This window comes from Dromaius novaehollandiae, chromosome 9, assembly GCF_036370855.1.
Source record: "Dromaius novaehollandiae isolate bDroNov1 chromosome 9, bDroNov1.hap1, whole genome shotgun sequence".
NCBI classification, from domain to species: Eukaryota; Metazoa; Chordata; class Aves; order Casuariiformes; family Dromaiidae; genus Dromaius; species Dromaius novaehollandiae.
Window position 1 is genome coordinate 11,001,662 of NC_088106.1, and position 19,740 is coordinate 11,021,401.

Genomic DNA, 19,740 nt, shown 5'->3' on the forward strand with positions numbered 1-19,740 from the left:
CGGGCCCGTGTCATGATGATCACAGGCGCAGACAACAGCTGGCAGCCCAGCTCGCTCGCCCGTGGTTCAGCCCGAGGCCACAGCTGGAGGGAGGCAAACTCCGGCGTCTGCTTTCTCCAGCCCTCCGGCACAACGCCGAGATCACCTTCGCGGCGTGGTGTCTGCTGCGTGCTGCCAGACGAAATGAGTGACAAACTGCCTCCAAATAACTTTCCCAAGTATACTTTGTGTTTATGCACAGGGTCGCCTTTTAAACATCCAAAATGAAGAATGATAAATATTGCTAAAATATTAATTGGGAAGTGCACGTTAGCTTTTTTATTGATGTACATGATTTTTTTTTTTAATGCTTCACTCATGCAATTATCACTCTGCCTCCTGTGCTCTTCTGTAGGAGTCTTTTTTTCTTAAATATCAGACCTGCCAGGTAGCATTTGCCAGGCAGGGTCTGCTGCGGAGGGGGGACTTTTTGCCCTCGTTTGGTAGAGTTGGCTCTGAACGACCAGAAACCTGCAGGCGGGGGAGGAAGGGCTGCCTGGGCACACTGGGAAAAAGCATCTTTATCACTGCAAAGAGATGCCGAAAGTGCTAAGCCTCCCTTTGCCCAAATCTCTTACCTTGGAGGGCTGTGGGTTTTTTTTTTTTTTTAAAGGGGGGAAGGGGGGGCCAAAAATGCTGACCTTAATTAATGGAAGGCCCACTAGACCCGAAGGAAAAGGTTTGGCTCTCAAGGCGCGGGCCTCCCCCTGCGCCTCTCCTGGGTGTAATGAGAGAGCTCGGCTTCATTACTGGCAGCTGAGGGGAAGGGTCACTGGGGATGGATTTGCAGGGCCCTCATTGAGGGATCACTCCATGCTGAGAGGAGCTGGCCATGCTCTTGGACACCTGGTCATTAACATTGCTAATTAGCGGCCATTAATCAGGGCCCTGGGTTTTTTGTTGTGTGTCACCGGCTCAGAGGAACCAAGTGAATAAGAAGATTGTTTCATTACCTCCACAAGAGGTGGAATGAAAGCAGTTCCCATCAGCTCAAGATGAGCTGAATTAAGGGAAAGGTTAGACAACAATTTAAGATGAGCTGCCGAGGGGGAGCTAGGGGACCTGAGCTGTCCTCTGAGAGGAAAACCAGTCACCTATAATTAATGAAATCTTCCACAACCTAACTCTAATCACCGTGTGAGCTTCTCACCAAAAAACTTATCTTTTGCATCTGGACAGCTCTAATTTATCTGTTTGCAGAGTTCTGATCTTAGCACATTTTAATTCAATGTGATTTTAGCCACATATATAAAAAAACACAGATGTATATATAAAGGGATGTTCATATAGTGTAGGTGTGTCTACGCATTGGTTCAATCTATTTACCTGAGTCAGGAAGGATGCTTTTTGCACAACCAGCCACTGGTGGTGGGGGGGACAAAATTCTGTATTAAAAAGTGTCTACATTGTATTTATAAAGATTTTTTTTGCGTTGTGTTTCTATATATTTGTATTTTCCATGCTGTGACTGTGAAAGCACCAAAAAAATAGGAGCCAATGTTTTTCAGATGCAGAATAATTAAAACAAGTTCTGTTTTGGTAGGTTACAAATGACATGGGAAAAATGATAGTTATTGGTGTACATAGGAAAAAGTAAAGAATTTAATTAGCAACCAGATTGTTAAAATGCAGTGTTCTCCTCTGATGCTCTATTGTCTAACTTTTGTGGAACAGGTGCCTAATTTTCCTAATGGGATACATTTTAATTGACAAAGTAGTTTGATTGCTTTACACCAGTTTTCAGTTTCTTGCTCACTTTTAATATAATAAACTCTTTATTTCTACAAACTCAGATGCCCTCAAGAAAGTAATTAGAAGCAGGTTTTATCTGCCTGTCTTTTTTTTATAAACCACTTTTTGATTTCGAAAACCAACTAACCAAAAGCTTGATTTGTTCTGCTCATGTGTGAGAGCCAGTAACTTTTAGTCATATGCACTGAGCATTTCAATCAAGTTGTTTGCATATCCATTCATTTCAGAAAGACTCTCAAAATGGATTACAAACATTTAATTGTAAGAGGAATAAAATAATTAAGGAAGGACAAGTGGAAGTTAAAAATATGCTGAAGGATTCACAACAGTTATTGGATCATTCTCATCATGGGCATAAATTCCTCCTTGTAGTTTCAAAGGACTTTATTCCTCCAAGGCACATTGCCTTTCATAACAAGTAAAACCATGTTTCTTATGTATTTAAATCTCTTTGTAGAGCTGTGAGGTTGGTTAAAAATGTCCATAAAACTCATCTTTGGAGCATTTCAGCTGGTCTGGAATTCTATAATATGATTTCTGGGACTTCATGGGAAAGTTGAAGGCTCAAGGGGAAATTACACAATGAACAGCTGAGAAAAAGTTGCATTCTGGCACAGAATCATGCAAATGGGGCACATTCTTCAGTTTTCTCATGACGGATTGTCTCTGAAACTACTGAGCCAAGTTGCTGAAATGCTAATGAAGGAGAAGCATCAATGAGCAGTGTCATCCTGGGGGCTTCTGAAGGGGACAGAGTAGGAGACAGAGAGGGAGGAGGCGAGGGGGAAGGAAGGAAGGAAGAAAGAGAGAATGAAAAGAAACAGGGCAGGAGGAGTTTCAAATATTGGGGATAGCCCACTCTTACGATTAAAGGGAGGGGGGAAAAATAGAGCCATGATGAACTCTGAAGAGCAAGCCCCTCTTGGCTTATAAAAATAAATAAAAGCCACTGGGTTTGTTTGGGGTGGGGGAAGAGAGTGTGGGCTCTGCTAATGTTGAGGTCTTTCATATTCTACATGGATGAGATGGGTATATAGAGAACAGGATCCCATTACAAAAGTATGGGGGAATGGTGCTTAATAATCGGTCCTCAACTTGGCTCTGAAAATTACTGGTATTTATAATTTTTAAAAAAGCTTTTTTCCATATGACATAGACTTAGAGCACTTCTATGTGTTAAGAAAAGTCATTATTTCCCCCCCTGATTGACAGCTGCCCTTTATAACTGGATGCCCCAAAGCTCAGCTGTGAATGCCCCTTAAAATATGGGACTTAGAAGTATTAGGTCTTGAAACAAATTTATATTAAAAATACTCTGCAGGCTTCATTTATGACCAGACTTTCAAAACTGTTCCATTCTCATTTAGACCCCAGCATAAATGGCCGAAGATCTCAGCAAGCTGGTACTATACTATTTGGAACATCTGGCTGGTAGTCACTTCTGGTAGGTGTTCCCATAGGAGCTGCTAGGTGCTAAGCACTTTAAAATACAGCCCTTAGCACTCCAGATACAACATGTGTTATTCAAGCTTGCAGAAGTGTTGTGAAAAGCTGGCAAGAGCAGAGGAGGAAAATCTAGTTATCTGCTCTTTGTGCTAATTACTGGTGAGAATAGAAAATTAGTAGGTGTTATAAATGTGTGCGTAGACAAGGGAGGAAACCAAAGTCTCAAAGTCTGGGTCAGCATGAGGCAGGACTGTGCAATGGATCTGTCATTGGACTGGCAGTCTAAAGACCTCGGTATTGACCTCTGACAAGTCCGTTCATCCCTTTTTCCCTCCTTTGCCACTTTTTGTCTTGACATATCTATTCAAAATCCTTGAAATTAAGGTAACTATCTCTTCCATGGCTTTTTACAGTGCCTACCAGGATAGGGTCACAGTTTTAGTTGGGGCTTTCTCATGCAGCTCTAATATAACCACTGGTAATAACAATATGGCACAGTCAGGAAAAAATCCTTCCACAGGGGCTGAAATCTTTCCAAATGGTGTAGGAATGGCTGCACTGTACTGGGCCCATGGTACTTAGGTGTGTTGCTGTTGTATATAATTGTGCTTTAATGGATTGATATGGGTTTTTGTTTTTGTTTTTTTCTGCTTTCAGGACTTTTCAGTAATACTTACAGTCTTAGTTTCACAAGCAGATTTTAAACGTACCTGTATTTGCACACGTGACCACACTGGGTAGTGTTTGTCTGCCCAAACACTGGGGTTTTTTAGTTTATGTTACGTCTTGTAGCGCTACTATAGCATCTAAGAACCCAAGGCACAGACAAGGATTTGTGCAAGCTCAGGATGATGATGATTGCCCTTGTGCCATAGTTACAGCAGGAGACGGCAGAGAGATGCAGACCGATGGGGAGCTCCAGAGATCACCTGTCTGTGGTCTCCTGGCAGCATGTTGGGTGGTGGTGTCAGCACACTAATGGCCTAATCAGGTTTCAGGTTTTTTTGGTAGGTATCAGCTCAAATGAGAGTTTCGAAGAAGGGATGGTTTGTGGATAGTTACAGAGTATCCTCCCAAGTGAAAGGCATAGCCCAAAGGTGTAGTTGTTTGAAATCATCATGAGTAGACCACAAGCACCAGGCTTGACCTGGAGGTGGATTGGCCTTTCGATACTTAATGAGAGAATGGAATGGAGAGAGGGGACCAGCTATGGAGGAGGCACCTGAAGCTCTACCAGCACGTGCCTAAACATCTTTGGTAACTGGCACTGACCTCCTGGGGTCGAGTTAAAGGAGAGGAGAGGGGGCCCTCCCTTGTATAATCCACACAGGCACGCAACGCTGACTGCTGCCAACCTGCAGGGAAAGGGCAGGTGACAACACAGAGTTGTACACATTGGCATATAAACCCATTCTTACTCCAAAGAAGTTATCGGGATGACTGTAATTAATGTGGTTATGGATACCTTCCATGCCTTCCAGCAGTATTGCTGTAATTCCTTCCATCTTGGTTGAATCCAACCTTTCTAGCATGAAGCACTACTCTCCTATGCAGTGGTGTCACAAAATGAGAGGCAGGGCATGCTCCCACTTCCAAGGGCCTCTACACCCTCCCAGCCACTGCAGACATCTCACAGTGGTTAGTGCCTCGCACCCTGCTCTTAGATGGAGTGCACCATCTCCCAGAGACCCTCGGGAGCAAGCTGGGACTCTGCCAGACCTAACATTTACTCCTGCTTCATTGCTGACCTTTCTAAAATATTTTCCCTCCCCTGCAGGTGACGTGGGATTTCTCACCTTCTGAAAATCCTGCCTGTGCTGCTGCTTTGTTTGACTGGTTTCTCAAGTCCGTACCATAACTTCCTGATTTGCTGTGGAAGGATTGCTATCACAGCTCATCTGCACTATCAAATAAAGAGCTGGTAAGTGCTGGGATGAAAATATGAGTTCTTTTCTGTAGGATGGTTGTATAGTTCTGTAACTACTGGAAAGTATGTGTGCGTTGGGAGGGGGAGACAGGGAAAAGATCTTTGGGTTTTATTGCTTTGATTTGAATAAAAAAGAGATTCCTCTATAAGAGCTGGAGGTTCTTGGGTACTTAAGAAGGTTTTACGATGTTCTACACAAGCAGCACTGAAACAGTAAACAAATGAATTATAGCAAAGTAACCAGAATGCAGGATAGGTTATTATGGCACAAAGCAGACCGGAATAAAAACATACCCATACATAAATAAACACAGATGAATAAGAAAAGCCTGAAAGCCCTAGTCAGGCCACAGTCTGTGTCCAACAAGAAAGATATATATTGGCACCCAAAGTTTTGACTGTGTCTAATCAAAAAAAGTTTAAACATTATTCTGCTCTCAAACTGATTTTTTTCCAAAGTCAGAGGGTATTTAGAATCAGGATTTCTGTTCAAAGGGTCATCTCAAATGCTATATTGTACACAGTGGTCTGATTACAGTGAACAAGAATTAGGAGATCCTAAAATGCGCTGACAGCCCCTAACATGCCTTATTGTGCTCCAGTGCTCCAGCTCGTACGGTACAGTCGAGAGGACCACCCACAGTTCGTAACATCCATAATGGAAAATTGTACTGGCTGCTCTAGCTAGGCATAATTGGATGGGCAAGAAATGGAGTTTTCCAGCTTTCAGAGCTATTTATTTGATCTGTTTTAATTTTAGTTGAGATGGAGTAATGTGTTTCTCAAGGAAATATTCAGGCGTTGTCATTTTATAGCCTAATAAATCTTATCAAGAGTGTCTCTAAGATGTTCACATTTCTAACAGCAACTCTTTTGGCATTATAGATTAAATTCTTGTCAGTTGTACAGCTAACAGCATTTACACTGCCCCAATTGAACTGGTTGAAAGTTTTGCATGAACTGATGTGGGGGTTTTTCAGCATACCATTTGACCTGCTCACTCCCACTCTGCTGGCCTGCAATTTACTTCTTCTGACATATGCTTAATGCGAGTCCTGGTGTGCTGGTGTCACCTTGAATTACACTTATTTTGAAAGCTTGTGGACATCCCTGTTGCCCCCCTGGGAAAAGCACTTCTGGCTTGACTGCTGAGAATTGGTATTGGAGTGTGTTTACTTGGCTCCAAGTCCAGCAGCTCCTTGGGCTGAAACTTGAGAGGAGACTAACCAAGACATTTCTAAAAACAAACTGGACTTAAGCCATGAACTTCCTAGGCAACGTACGAGAGCCTGTAGCATCCTCAGGGCTGTTATGTTCATTCAGGCAAGTGTCCATTTATGGGACAATGTAATAATAAGGAGGGTTTGCACCAGCACAGTTTGTTTTGGATGGATGTCTATCGTGCCATAGGGTTCTTACTAACACTACAGTTGGCCTGCAAATTTCAGCAGAAAGTTTATGCCATACCGATTCTGGAGTGATTGAAAAAGCCATAAAAAGGTGTGAAACTCAACATCCTGACATATGGGCTGTGCCCTATGAGAAGCAGGTGTCCCCAGAGTGCACCAATGCTTTGGCTGTTCCCCACTGCTAGAATGATCCTTTGTCATCATAGATAGCTGGGCACAGATTAAATCAGCCGTAGACTGTTCTCATTTACACCTAGGTCATATTCACGTATTTAATCCCAGAAACAGGGCTATTCCCTGACCCTTCCAGTTCTGTGTCAGTCTGGCTTACCTGGATCAAACCATTAGTGTCAAGCAAACATCATTTTTCCAACAACATTTTTCAGGAAGATTACTGAGGCTGTTGAATTTTTTATAACTTTTTTTTTTTTTTGCAATGGTCAGTGTAATACATGGTTTTGTTAAGCAAAACCTGGGGCTGCAGCATAAATGAAAGATCTCAGTACTGTCTGTGTTTGCAAAAATCACACAGTTGACATGCCAGGGCAAATATGACAAAGGATGCCCTGTTAAAGCAAACTGAAAACATTTGTAGAAATACGTTGCTGAGTATTTTCAGAAGTAACTTCACTAAATAAAGCCAGTAATTGAATCTTCCTTCCATCCCCTCCACAGAAAGGCACATTTGTCCCCTCAGACCCAAGGTGTGTTAGCCAGCACTCTGCGAGAGAAACTTGTCTTGTCTTCCCTACTGCCAGGGGCTTCACTGAGGCAGTGGGGAATTTGCCTTTACTTCATCGCAGCTGCATCAGGCTTTCTGCTGCTAAAGACAGGATTTCTGGGCTTTTGTGTAGTGCAGTAAAATCTGTTCAAGTTATTAAAAATAATAATGTCACCAAACTGACTTTTGTTCATTTATATTCTGGCCTGAAAATTCAACTGCGAAAAAGCACAAACTCATTAAGCCTTAATCTAAAACAAAAGTTTGGAGCCAAATGTCTGTGTTCAGTCTTTTTATTCTGTAAACGATGTTGTCCTGTTAGACAGAGATAACGCGTCAGGGGTGCAGATGACAGACAACATGTTCATAGGAACTGTATTCACTCTGAACAGAAGGGAAAAGAAGTATGTATTTACCAGTAATTAACATTTTAACTAGTGTTTGGTGAAATTCATAATGTGATTAAAAAAATAATAATTCCTGGATTACAGGGAAGAGCAATTACTTAAAAGCTACTGAAAAGTTGTCCAGAGATATATAATAATAATAAAGATCCCCCCTCCCCAGTGGGAAATGATTGCACAGTAATCCATGCCACTTAGATATCAGCAAAGGATCCCATAGACCCATAATTAGCAATGTAACAAGCAGAGCCTTGAGAAAACAAGCTGGCTCTCAAGACACTAATCTTCATTGCTAGCACCCATCCAACAGGCTCCATCTCAAGGAGTGAATGAGGCCGGCAAGATATTGAAAGGACCTATAGAGCCAGCAGGAAAGTTCCCCATGTGCTACTTTGAGTGGCCTTCAAGGGGGTAAAAGGAGGAGAGGTAGGAGGGGGCAAAGTAGTCATGTCCCCCCGGCCCCCAGAGAATGAAAAAGAAAGGGAAAGAATCCAACTTGCTTCTGCAGAAGCTGCCTAGCGACACACAACTAATTAATACGACTGGTCCCCTGTTTGCAGATCTTGTTATCAGTAAAAATAATAATAAAATGAGCCCTAGCAGTCTGGATATCTGCAATTACAGTGTGAATTGCATGAGAGGATTATATGAAGTGCTCTTGGCGTGGAGGGTGGGGGACCAAGGCGCTTCAACTTGAGAGCAGCAAGCAGCTGCTTTGGGGCTTTGCACCTGCTGCTCACCAGGCTGTTTTCACCTCTAGACGAAAACAGGCTTCTCTCTCTCTCTCGTCCTCTGTCTCGTTTCTTTTCACACAATGCACAAATGTAAAAACAGAGAAGGGGTTTTTTTATTAAAAAAAAGAGAGAGAGAGAGAGAGAATCAAATCTTCTTCTTAAAACCTTAAAGAAGTTTCACCGACGCAACCCAAGAGATGTCTCACGGCAGCGAAGGGGAATCTGAAGATGGAGTCGGGGGCCAAAGAAACAGGCAAACCGGCTCCATTTTAATGCAGAGGCAGCAGACAGAGTGCGATCTGAGATTGGCAAAGTTTCAATGTAAATCCAGGGGGGCAAGGGGGATGGGGCTGGGATGAGAAGAAAGGACTCTTTTACTGTTTCATGCTTCTAAGTCCTGCCGATCAGCATAAGCTCAGCTCGACATTCTGGGAATAGCAATGAGGCACACACAACAATCAAAACACCCTAAATCTGTTTGATGATTCAGACACTTCGTGCATCTGCACCGACAAAATGGGACTTCAATTAAATAACTTGCAGATTTCCACAGAGGGGGGAAAAAGTCGGGGGAACATGAGGATTTTTAATTAGTAACTCCGAATACAAGCCGTTTTTTTAATTAGGTGTTTGCACTACCACTTTATTCTTAAAGGGAAATTTGTAAGTGCATGGGATTGTTGTGAAAGAAGATCCTGGACAGTTTGTTCCTAACATTTTGTTGCAACCTGCATTTGCCCCTAAACAGCTTTTCTTTAGCAAATGAAATTCAGCTGTAATTCCAAGCAAGTTGTTCAAATTAAGGGAGAGATTTTTTGAAAGCTTTAAATACATAGATGCATCATCCATAAATATATACACATATACATACTGTCCAGGATATATTTTAAGGCGCTGCAACAGTTTTCCTGTGTTTTTGATGGTTCAGGTTACTCTCTGTGACTAACCTAGTTATATGTGTAACTGTACCACAGAAAGTGATTAAAAAGGGGTAGTAGATGTTTGTTACAAAGTTGAATGAGATTCCCATATGACTTTACTGCACTGCAGCCACCACTTCTAGTCAGAGTAAACTACTAATGATTGCAGGCTTCAGAGTCTGAAAAACGATGGGTGAAATCCCGGACCCTTTGAAGTCATTGAGTGTTTTCCATTGACGACCGGGGTCAGGATTCACTCTCCAGTCTGCCTGGTGTGTTCTGGCACGGCGCTGTAATGTCCATGCCTCTCACACGCATGCACACGTGTGCACTGTGAACGCCTTGAAAAGTCTTCCCCAGAAGTCACAGGTATCCCCTCTGCGGCAGGCCGGGATTTTGGAGCCTCCAAAAAGAGATCTAGTCTTTTGAGTAAACTAACCACCTAGTGACACTAGAACAGAGACACTTCTGTGTTAATTTTTAAAATAAGACAAAAAAAGAATCTGTGTCAATAATGTATTTTTGAATCTTTGTCTGTTGGCTCTTTGATTCTTTTTGTTTTGGCAAAACATTTGCAATGATGTGGAAGAGATGAAAAATTGGGTCTTTTTTCCCCCTCCTTTTCCTTACAGAAGTACAGCAAGGAGATCATATAAAGAAGGTCCACGATCATTTATCCAAATGCAAACAAATCTAAGTATGAGGATTTACTACAGACTGACTTTCTTTTTAAAAAATTTATTTCATGTGTTAATACAAAGACTATTTAGCAAAAGTAGAATGCCAGGATTTGCATATGAATAGACACCTAAAGATCAACGAGATCAACTCATTAGGGCCTGAACATCTAAACATACCAAAGTCAAAGAGGCCAGAGCTCAAGAGCCTGGCTGCCGAGCTTCCCAGTGACTAATCCAAGCGTAGCTGTTAGTTTTTAACTTATTGCAGTTTTTTTGCCTAAAAAAAAAAAAAAAAGAAAAGCCTTTACCTGAAATCAAAGTTCAGTCCAAAGGAAAACTATTCTAGCAATTATGTCTGGGATTGAATTTCTTCCTTTGCCACAGACTTTCTCCATGATATTGGGCAAGTCATTTAGGAGGGGATTCATCTCACCTAGCATTAGCTGTCTTGAAGGGAGAGAAGGTAACTACCTAGCCATCTGGGCTCCCTTTGCAATCAGTGTGAACAGACAGGCACTTTCCAAAGTGCCATTCATCCTCTCTGTAGCATCCCATCCCAAGTTGGTGTCTAAATTTCTATCTGCAGGTGCTTATCTCTTCCTCTTGACTATGACAAGCTCAGAGCTGACCAGCTCAGATTAAAATGAGTATGGAGTCCTATCTGCCTCAGTTCATCATCTGTAAAATGGGATTAAGCAATTAATGCTACCTCTCTATTTCATGTGTGGGTTAGGAAGTGGAATATCTTAAAAACTATGAGATGTTCAGATATTAAAATAGTCATATGGATGCCATAAAAAGATAAGGTCCTGATCCAGTATCTGTGGCAACCAAGGGAATCTCTCCTCTGGCCTTTTGTGGGTATTAGATCAATCAATCCCCAGTGACATTATCCATTCACTGCAGAGTAAGTGAAGGTATGGCCAGAATTTTTCCACCGGCAGAGAAGGAAGAGGGTATGGGAAAGCCCTGACCTTACTCTATGCTTGAATAGTAGGAAGAGGGAAAGCACAAACAGGCTTTCAAAGCTGCCCACAGGATTTGGACACATCAGCTTATTAATGTTAGCGGAAATTGGGCATCCACATCTCTGGAAATTTCAGCCTCTGCATTTACAACACAAAAAGAGCCTGACCACAGAGGAGATATTTCCCTAATCTTGGCACCACTGCAGATTTTTGTTTGAACTTCCTTGGATTAGACCTTTAGTAAATGGCACTGCTTGGATATTACAGGAAGGACACATATACTCCTCATCCAGCCCGAGGTATAGTAGCCTTGTGTCAGGGCAGCATATTCTCATGGACAGATCCTGAACCGGTCATTAAATCCCTCTTTTGACCTTGGGCAAGTCACTTAACCTCAGTTTCCTCCAACTGTAAAATGTAGATAAAATATTCCCTGCCTCACGGCAGTGTTGGGAAGATTAACAGTTAGGCATTGTTCCGAGTGCCTTGAATAAGAGTGCTGAGTGCATGCAGAGTGCTGTTTCTATTGGATACTGCTTTCTCTTTCTACATACAGAAGGGCTGACTTTTAAACTGGCAAGAAGCCCAGGCCCGTGACTAGTGGTGTGCCCCATTTGAATGCACAATAACTACAGTTGCATGCACAAATTGGGTATCCGTGCATGGAAACTGGACACACAGTTGTTTACAGAACAGAAGAGTTCCTCTCTTGCACTCGCTTGGAAAACTCAAGTACTCCATTTATTAAGTAGAAAAAGCAATGCCACCATCCGTGCAGTATCAAACAGTCTCTAGGCAGCATTTTAAACAGGTTAAAACGGCATAATGTCATCCCGTTTAGAGACTGTAGGGTGGGCACTTCATGTTGACCAGAGTTAGAATTTCACACTGATTTTTGTTTAAATATGCCAGATGAGATTCTTTGGGGAAAAGGGAAGAATCTGCAGGAATTTTGCTCAGTGTGTGTAAATCAGTACTGAAATAAGTGGCAGAACTGCAGTTTACCCTGAGATAAACTGGATTTGGCTGAGGATCTGGCAGTCTTTACACACAAGCCCATAAACAAACCACAATCCAGACTGCATAGATGTTGTGTGAAGCTTCAGGAAGGTTCAATCGCTAGGTATCAGTCTGTGCTACGCTTCACTAAAGAGAAAGGAGTGTGGATGTTGAAAGCATCGCTCTGGGACGGTGGGAAGGACAGGGAAATACTCTGGTCTTGGCTCCTTCGGGTGTTGATCTGCTGGTGAGCTGTCAGCACAGACCTGTGGTGAGAGGAGGGGTGATGCATCCCCCCTTCTGGGCACAGCCTGATTGCAAATTATTTTCCAGTATCGTAACTCCATAAGGAAAAAATCCCATGAGTAAAGTCGGGGTGAGAGGAGAAGGAAGAGGGAGAGCGAACAGAGAGCAGCTAGCCAGCACAGTTATTTTTCTCACTCGCACAAAACTTGCGATGCAAAAGCTAAACCTTTAACTAGGAGTATTTACTATCTCAGTATTTTTGACTTACTCCCTGCCTGTTGCTGGAGGTATGTAGCATGGATGGAAGCAAGCTTTTCCATCTGCTTTCCTGTCACCTACAGCTTCAGGGCCATTCTTGTCCCAAGAGTGTCCCGCTTCCAGGAGCCTTCCCATTCCCTAGGCATGGACCATGCCATGGCCCCATTAGCAGCAGGAATAAATAATAATAAACTCTCACACCTCAGTACACTAAAAGGAGATGATATTCTGGGACCGTTACTCAAAATCAGGCCTCATTGCCGTATTTGTGGGGAAGAAACGATCGTGATTCCAGTCTGCATTGGTCCCTCTTCAGGGTGGGTGAGCAGCATCAGCTTAGGATGTCCCCATCGCTACGGCTTATCTGCTTTAAGCAGCAATACACTAATTTACTACTGTGGTAGGAATGATTGAAATATTTAGACATAATGGAGGAAGTTTAATAGGGTCTACTGAGAAACCCAGGTGTTTAGATCAGCTTAAAAATAATAACCTTCTCCCCTGCTGAGCACTTTCTTTTCACAATAAGCTCAGCTTTTATTCTTAACCATAAAGACTACCTCAGACAGGAAATTATTCACGTGATTGGTCTTTACAAGTAGCGGAGGGTTTAAACTCGGGGCTGGGGAGGTCATTAGTGGACAGCCATGTGATTAACCTTTGCTTGCCCGTTTCTTTTCACACTTTGTTAACAGCTCCCATTATTGCCCTTCTGTGTCTCAAGGAAGTAGTTTATTGACAGTATTAAAAATACATAGCTACAAATTCCAAAGAGCCCATCCTTGTGTAAAACCTCCCGTAATTTCTAACCAGATGATATACATGGGACAGAGTCCCTCAATTTCTGTTGAAAGGGAAACCAGAAATAAATTTGCCCATTAACACTGGATTTGGGTTAACATCTGTTGTTTTACCCATCACAGGCCCTATTCCCCAGTCTGTCTCAGAAAGTTTTACACAGCGTAAAAGCTAAGGTTCAGTTAAAGCAGTTGTAGTGGTTGTCTTAACATACCGCAGTTTAATGGGAGTCATACCAGATGTTTAGTATCTTTTTGGCTAAAGATGGGCATCCAAAGGACTTTGAAAGCTTGCGAAATGATGCAGTTTGTGCTTTCAATGCCGTTTTGATTTAGAAATAATCTGTGCTACGTATTTGTTCTCAAAGGGAAAGAGAAACCATTCACTTTTATTCCGAATTGCACTGCATGTGCCCCTGGAGCTCTGGGCTCTCCTGGGTGGAGAGCGGCGCCTGTCCTCGTACAGGCACGTGGGACGTGATCCCCCTCTTGTAACACACGCGCGGACCCAGAGGGTCTCATAGCGTGGCAGGATCCCTTCCTGCAGCCAAAGAAACCAAGCCATGGAAAAAACAAAGCCAAGGCCGAAGTGGCAAAATGAAAGAGGAATACAAATTCTGTGAAAATAATGACAACTGGCAGCATTTTGCACTTGTCCAGACTTTGCAAGTGCCCTGTAGAAAATTGATAGTGGAGATTGCAAAAAAAAAAAAAAAAGAAAAAGAAAAAGTGTGGGGCAGGGGAGAGAGGGGTGCCTCTTTTACTTATTTATTTTGCATTGTTGTTGCAGAGTAAGTTCAAGAGGGAGGTGAAAGGGGGGAGGTGTTCAATGAGGGCCTTTCCAAAGCAAAAGGGTCTTTTGGACAGAAAGGAGAGTGTCAAGGCATTTTGACAGAAAGTGACTGAATGTGTCTTTTCTAGTTAACTTCTGTGAACCGTTGGGCATTTCCACACACAAAGGGGCACTTTCTTGGCAGCTGAGGAGGGAGGGCAGAAGTCGGAGAGGGCAAGAGAGGAAGGCAAAGGGGAACATCAGTTTATGAATACAAAACTTACAGTAGAATTTTTCTTTTTTTTTAGTTGAACATGTTCACTGAAGAAAGCCCCCAGGCAGCTGTAACTTCCTCAGCTGGCGTTTATTTGCCAGAAAAACCAAGGCGTCAGTGAATTTACCAGTGCTTCAGGAAGCATCCACCCACAAGATCGCTCTGCCTGAACTCAGCCCTCTGAGGAGCTGAGCTCCTTCAATTCCTCTTGAAGTCAGTGGGTGTTGAGGTGCTGAGCACCTAACAAGGTTGAGGCCATAGCTCGGGGTGTCTGCATCCTGGTTTTGACCTGCAGATTTGTGTCTCAGTGTCTGCTGATTGCCGAAGTGACAGCATGAAATACAGCGATGAAAATTCAGCGAGGAGGCCTATGTGAGAAGTGCTGGAGCTATCTCAGGTAGCAGCTGATACCAGGTGGTGACTACATCGCTTGTGGAACCCAAGGTAAATTATTCAACGCTGGCTCAGATACCTCTGCACTACACTGCAGATCAGACGTACCCAAAGAATTCAACACTCCCCTTCCCCATCACTTACTACACTTAGGCTTTTGGTTTTTAAACAAAATAAAGTACTTGACTGAAGTGAAAACAAAAGGCATCTTTAGGGATTATGAAAGCTTCCATAAAGATAGACAACAACAAAAAAAAAACCTTTTTTTCCTTACAGTTAACAAAGATTTGACCATTTCTTAAGCTATAAGCAAAAGTCAGACTAGGCATTGCTTTACAAAGGCTTAAGGTCAGAAGCGAAGCAAGGTTTGGGATTTACTGTGGAAGAGTCAAATGAAAAGAAATTCCAGGGGAAAGAGGAGATTAATCAGAAAGGTCTGAGCTGGAGCAGCAAGGGAATGAAAAAGCCGTGTAAAAGCAGCACTGACAAGAACACTTGAAATGGAAACCTCAGCAGCAGCTTCTAAGTGCAGAATACATAATTTTATTAATTTACAAGAGGAACCTCAGAACAGGCCCAAAGGCAAAAACTGCTTGCGGTTTAGTTCAGAGCACAACCCCTTTTGTCATTGGCCATTTCCATATAAACTGGTAGAGAGGTAGTTTTGTGAGGAGAGACACAATTGCATTTTGTGTTTTGACTTTCCCCTTGGAAGGAAAAACTGTGGTTTAACAACACTCAATTAACTTACCTCACTGTTTAAGAGCAAAGAGGAATGGATGCACAAAAGCCAGATAAGAACTCATTGGGATGCTTTTACTTTTGAACTCTGTATCAGGAAAGAGTATCTGATCAGTAGCGTAAAAGCATTGTGTCAATGGCATAGTGACAACGTTAGTGACATTTTAGCAGTGAAAAGTCTGTAACAACACATTTTAATAGTTTACTTGTACCTGCTTATGACCCTCTAGTTAAAGCTGTGTAGGAGTCTTACCACTGAAGTTTATTGCTTCATTTTAAAAATTAGCTGCTGGCTAAAATTTGTCATACAAGAACTCAAGGTAAGAGCATGTTCTAAATAATAATAATGAAAAACTACTTTGACAGCTTTATAAGTCATTACAATGTTTCAAAAAATCTGTCAGTTCAGTATTTAAGACCCCCTGGAAACAGTGCTGTCTGTTAAACAGCAGTCCCTGATGTTTTGGGATTGTTTGTAAGTGTTGGGAGTGAAGCCAGGTATCTCAGCTGAGGCGTGTTTCCAAAAGAAGTTATTGCAGGTGTGTTTTATTAACTCACCTCCCCATGCTTTTCTTCTGCAAGGTCACAGACTTCAAGGTCTGGGTCTCTCTGGTCTGCTCATGCTGTTTAATTCTGACTGTGGTACAAAGGCAGGGCTATGGTTGGATCAGATCTTGTGTGTGTTTGGGTTTTTTTTTTTAAAGCACTTTAAAAAGCAGAAACTTGGCTGGACTTGGGATTCATGAGAGCTCTCAGCAGGAGTCTTTTTCGTGGGTGCTGTTCCTGCTTCCTCTTCCTCTGTAGTGGTTATGTCAAGGTAGGAATACAGGCTGTGCTTTCTCACTCTTCTAGTGCTATGCCAAAGCTGTGGTTTGGAGCAGTCCCTACCTGATCCACCTTGGAACAGGGCTGAGCAGACATGTAGCATCCCCTAGCATCCGGCCTGCTGACTTTCCTTGGTCTCGTTTTTCTGTGCCAAGTGCAAGCTGACATCTAGCTCTAAGTCAGTAGCTGCAAAGCAATAATTCACTCCCTGTACTACACTCCAAACAAAGCTATTACTGTTTGGCTGAATATGGAAGTCTTTAGTGGATCTTGCTTTGGGACTCTTTTCTCCACTAATTATTGTTATAACTCCCAGCCATGCTCTTTTCTTGGACCAGCACAGAGCTCACTGGGAGTTGGGTGTGTTTTGAGGAAGCCTTGGGCATGCTGCAAACAAATAGATTTGCCATCAGGTGAGACAAATAAGGGATTTTTTTAGGTTTTTTTTTTTTTTTTTTTTTTTTTTTTTTGCCCATAAACTATGATACTTCCAAAAACTTCTTGTCCTTTTGCTCCATGTTCTTTCCCTGTAGCTGTTACCTGCTCCCTTAGGAGAAATCCGTATGATATTAGCAACAGCAATCATTTGAACGCTGTCCTGAGACCACAGGCTCATTTTCAACTACTGCACCTCACTTTTTGGGGCAGCTCAAAGGTGGGAGGGCAGAACTGTGCTGCTCAAAGGCTGAAACACTTCTTATTCTGAATCCTGGAGCTGCTCAATGCCTCTGGAAGGCTTGGCACTTGCTGATGCAGTTTTGCTGCACTTTCACAGTCAGAAATCGGCAAAGGCTTTGGTTACTGACAGTACTCACTTTGTGAGTGTGTCTAAATTAAGCCACGTAGTCAGGGTATGTCTAAGCAGGTGAAAAGAGTGTTTCTTCTCCTTGTGATAACTTGCTTGTCTTGGTTGACAAGACCCTCAAGCATCAGGGTCTGAGCGGGGCTTTTTAAGTGTATTGAGGCTGTGGGGAGGGGAAAGACTCCTCACACTGCCATCAAGACACACCTCAGTGTCATAAATACACAGATAACCCAATTTCAGACTTTGATGGTAGGCTTGTAGCTGTACAAATCTGACCAGAGCAACCACAAAACCTGCTGCTTTTCTGACACAGCCTTGTGACTCAGCTTTCCCACTGTAACGTTGCTTTTGCTGTTGTTAAGCTGTGGTGGTGGTGGTGTTTGATACACCTGTTATGATTTAGAAGGGTGACTCAGCCTGGGGAGATGCAAGTTGGGATCTGAGCTTTGTCGCAAGCTTCCTGTGTGATAAAGCATGTCTCCTCAGCCATCTGTCTCTCCCTTATTCTTGCTGTAAAAATGGGCTGATGGCATGTCTTTCCACCCCCCCCCCCCCAATTTAAATTTAAGCTTTTAGGAGGATGTTTGTTACTACATATGCTTTTCTTTCATTCTTTTTTTTATTGATAGTTCTAGTTTTTACTACAGCACAGATATTAAATAATGCAAAATGAACAAGACAGCACTTATTCCAGCCCTGTCTAGGGCATGCTGTATCACAGTGCTGAGTACTTTATGTATGAACAGACAAATAAGCCCTCATACTTCAGTGTGGGGTATGGCCATAAAGAAAGGTGAAAGGGCAAGACTAACTTTCATTGCAGTGTTTTATTTTGAAATCCCCAGCTGAATGGTTTGCAGTAACTCACTGACAAAGGGGAAAAAGAGGTGCCAGTGAAGTTTTAATACTGCAGTCTTCATGTAGTTTTTAGTTCTGCATTTTCTCTCTAGCCATTTCTGTCCTGGAAATCGTATTTGCAAGTGTATCCTGCTGCATCACTGTCTAATGCATTTGCGAGATCTTTGTGTGCTTGTACCTGATGCTGAATTTGATTTGCATTTTTTAATATCTTAAGAAAAAAATCTCTCCTAATTGGAATGTCAAAATAACAAATCAAGCCGGGTAGGAGTTCTGTGTCCTGTCCTCCCGGAGCACTTGCTTTGGGTTCAGTGGGGGCCTCTCTTCTCCAAGGTCTGTCTATACCCATGGCAGCGCCAGATGCTCAGCCGTCTTTTCCACGCGGCTTTCTCGGGGTGCTTGGTACTCAGGCTGTCAGGACAAAAGGTGATTCAGACCAGCTTGATGCTCAGTTATACTGAGAACTAAACCATGAGCAGATACCATCAGAACACATTTCACTTGTGACCTTTCGCAGCCAATGAATTGGAAGGATTTTCCTTTGCTGTGGATCAAATTTAAAACTACTTCCCAGGAGTGAAAGGTCATTGCATGGAGTCATGATATCCAGTTAAATACAGCTAAATAGAACTCGTTAGCATCACAATGAATGGAGTTATATATTACCTGGTTTGGGAAACGACTGAGTGAAGCAGAAGGGGGGAAGGGGCAGAGGAATAGATCCCTCAACACCCTTGGAGAAGCACTGTAATAGCAAAGGAAAAGCCAAAGAGAAAAATTTTACTAAATCTGACCTTTAAATCTGTTTCTAGTTGCCAGCAATAAGAGCAGTCAGAAAAACATGGGAAGTGTTGCATATATATTTACCAGCCCTTGGTGGGGCTTTGATCTCCAGATATTGTCAGCATTGAGAAAGGAAATCCAGTGATCTCGTGTGTGAAATCAGATTCCCCCCACAGGAGCAAACTGCACCCATGGACGCTATCTGATTGGCAGAAGGACCTCATGGTCGTATATAAGTGGATTCATGATGCCTTTTATCCTTGCAGGCCATCTCCATTCTAGGGAGTATTTTTTGCTCTCCAGACCTTCCCTAAGGACTCTCTAAGTCTTTCTGTTCCCGGTCATACTTCTGGAAGGTTATTCTCTTCAGATCCAATGTGAAACTACTTCCTCGGCACTGACTTCAGGTGATATGAAATGAGTGCAGGAGAGTTTGGGAATTGCTTGGGGATCCTTGGTGGAGAGGCTGCTCTGCCAACAGGGAGGTTCTACACCCAAAATTTAGCAACATTATGCTATGAAATGAATAGCTCGGAGTAGATTATTTACCTGGGTGATCTGGCTTTTTTCTTTCCTACAAGGCATGGTTGGGTCTTTGTATTATGTTTAGCTTTTTTTCTGGGGGAGGGAAGGGTGGATGAGATCAAAGAGTAGGACCAACTCCTTTGTTTGTTTTTTAAATGAAGCCCTACTTGAATTCACTCAACCTTTTTTTGCCTGTGGTTCCTTTACTTCATATACACTGCTCTGACTTTTTGGTACTTATTTAAGGCTTAATGTTCATAATGGCCAAGCATGTTACTGCCTTTAGTAGTTGGGAGGAGTTGTTTGTTTTGTTTTGTTTTTTCCTTGTTTAATTCAGAAGGGCTCATGGGGATCTCTGCTGTGGCTCCCTGTGAAAGCTGGACTCTGGGACTGCCACACTCAACAAACGTAATACTTGTAGGTGGAGGTGGAACATCCTTGAGGGCAGGCATCTATTCTTCATG

General features: G+C 42.6%; 1 long non-coding RNA gene across 3 annotated transcripts in view; it reads left to right on the plus strand.

Moving 5' to 3' along the window:
* The window catches only part of LOC112980125 (uncharacterized), an 81,203-nt gene that overhangs the window by 10,527 nt on the left and 50,936 nt on the right, over positions 1-19,740 (plus strand). For all 3 annotated transcript variants that reach the window (XR_010390462.1, XR_010390463.1, XR_003258358.2), the window contains exons 2-3: positions 5,015-5,158; positions 14,381-14,790. This is a non-coding gene — a long non-coding RNA (uncharacterized LOC112980125). The remainder of the gene's footprint in view (positions 1-5,014; positions 5,159-14,380; positions 14,791-19,740) is intronic.